A 2,551-nucleotide genomic window follows, 5' to 3' on the forward strand; every position below is an offset into this window, starting at 1 on the left:
AAGTCCAGAACTTGCAAAAACAGTTCTGGTTCTGATCAATGGCCTGTTAGGAAACAGCCATTGCAACCAAGGAACCAAACGGCAGACGACGCGAGTGCTCTGCCCTTTTCACCAGCTAACTTCAAGCTATCAAGCGAAGAAGTTAGCACCAAACTAACAGCAAAGACGACCTCTTTGACTTGGAACCACAACTTCAACACATGGAATCACAAACCCTTTTCTTCCATGGATTGGTAACGTACTGGGCCTTAGCATTAGCAATCGCACAGGGCTGAGCAAGACTGTTCAACTTTGATTTCTAGAAAGTACTTGTATTGATTTGGTTTAATGTCATTCATTGAGTTTGACTGTGGTGATTTATCTGTATTTGATTTTTGGGTAACTGGCTTCGCCACATCTGATGTGTTTAGTTTATGCTTCACATAGACAAGGTCTTTCATGCAACTAACCATCTTTTCTAACCCACTGCATATCTAACACACATTAAGATCACATACAGAAACTGTGAATTAGTTAAACATAAACATACAGCTTCAGATAATCTTAACCCACACATCACCCCCCTCTCTGTCCTAGAACAAAGAGGTCATGTGATGACATGCTGACGGCCATCTTTGATTCCGCCATCTTTGATTCAGCCATCTTTGTAGTTTTACAGTGCTCGCCATTTTGTTTGTAAGCCATACAGACATTTTGAGACAAGAACCCATCTTGTTTTCCCCCCCCCCTCTCTCTCTCTCTCTCACACACACACACACACACACACACACACACTGTGTTTGGTTTGTTTAGTTTAGTTATTTAGTTAGATTAATGTTGTGTTTTGAACCTTTATTATCTTGTAAATAAATGTTTGTGGAATATACATGCTGGTCTCTTTAATGTTGCACAAGAGTGAATAATGCTAACCTCTGCTATGTCAAGAACTCCGATATCCTTCAACCTTTACTATCTATTTTGGTTATAGTTATTAATTTAATTATTAATCAACGTTCCAAATTGATAGTTTAGCATATATAATGAGACTATATTAACGTTTTGGTCATTGGTCCCTGATTCCAGGGTGGTGCCCCGTTTATTATTGATGTTTATTGATAATCTTTATTAATATTAATAATTATATTATTATTTATTAATTATTTTGCTAATAACCAAAACCTACCAAAGTAGAACCCCTACATAATGGTGCCCCGTGTGAGGCATAGTATTCTTGTTGGCAAATGTTCATAATTGTGCAATATTAATTTTCAGCATAATTTTTGGTCAAAAACAAAAATTTCATATTCCACTTCTAAACAAACCAAAAGTGTTTACATTCTACACCACTAGTCTTCCACAGGAGTAGAAGTCCAGCTGTACTTTTAAACAAGTACATGGTGGTTAGAATTGTTTATTTGAGAGATTTTGAGTATTAACACTTTAAGCCTTTATGGTGTTAATTTTAATAATTTGCTTTTGCTGCTAATTCAAGTTGACCTACGCTGTAGAACTTGAGAGAATTTTGGTTCAGCATTTGAATACCACATATTCAATGCAATCTAGTCTAGTTGTCATATTTTGCTGTTAATCTAAGTGTTCCTTTAATGACACAGCGTGCCACCGGCCCTGTGTAACATAGAGAGCTTGTACCCTGCTGTGTAACTGCCAAGCATTCCACAGCCTGAGTTAAGATAAGAGCCACAGTGTGCTACCAGCCCTGTGATATAAGTTTGCAACCTAGCTGTTACTTCCACGTGTCCAGCTTGAGTCACCTTTAAGAAACATCATCACAACTGTTACTGCCCTGCATCTCAGTTAGTGCATGTTGTGTGTAAGCAAACTTATTTTATAAACCTTTGTTTACTTTACTGGCCTTTTGTTGATGCCCACTAGAGTCACTAGTTGGTCCCCTCCTCCACAGGAGCTACTCCACAGGGAGCTACCCCCCATAGTGTAGGCCAGTGTATTGTCGTTTTGCTAGTGTACCTCCCAAACTACACCACAAGGTGTCTGCCAGCGCAACACCATAGCCAACAACATTGTTTTGTTTTCTACTAGACATCCTGTTTAGTTTCACCCTCTAATTCCAGGTTTAACAATGGAGAACCCCTGTGTTGAGCTTTTTATTTCTTCCCTAGCACAGAGCCTAAACCCTGGATGCCCTGAACTCATCAGCAGGTTGAGTTTCAGTGAGTGCAGGAAAGAAATGGAATCGCTCCTCACAGACAGGTTTGATGCGCAGACCGCATCCAAAGACTCATTGTTAAAATGCTTGCTTCTGATTTTCCACAGGCAGACCAGTCTTGCCATTCAGAGTAAAGCAGCCCTGGAAAAAGAGGTAGATAGCCTAAGAACGCAAAGTGCTGCTCTCCTCCATGAAGTTCAGACAGCTGATAAGAAAGCCATGCGTTACTTAGAAGACCTGCATTCAACAGAGTTAGCTCTTTTTCAATATAAAGAGAAATTGTTAGGGCTTAGACTAGAATGTCTTTCCCCACCACAGTCTGTCAGTCACTGTGATTCTGGTTACTCAGATTCGCTCTCCTCACTCGATGAGAGGTTAACTCCCTCT

At 39.8% G+C, this 2,551-nt stretch overlaps 1 long non-coding RNA gene across 1 annotated transcript; it reads right to left on the reverse strand.

The window, feature by feature from the left end:
* Nucleotides 1-1,447: 1,447 nt before the first annotated feature.
* LOC141763659 (uncharacterized) lies at nt 1,448-2,115 on the reverse strand. Its single transcript, XR_012593106.1, has 2 exons — nt 1,978-2,115; nt 1,448-1,630 (listed from the first exon to the last, which is right to left on the reverse strand). It is a non-coding gene; the product is annotated as an uncharacterized LOC141763659 (long non-coding RNA).
* Nucleotides 2,116-2,551: the final 436 nt, after the last annotated feature.

The sequence above is a fragment of the Sebastes fasciatus genome, unplaced genomic scaffold, assembly GCF_043250625.1.
Source record: "Sebastes fasciatus isolate fSebFas1 unplaced genomic scaffold, fSebFas1.pri Scaffold_133, whole genome shotgun sequence".
In the NCBI taxonomy this organism is placed as follows: Eukaryota; Metazoa; Chordata; class Actinopteri; order Perciformes; family Sebastidae; genus Sebastes; species Sebastes fasciatus.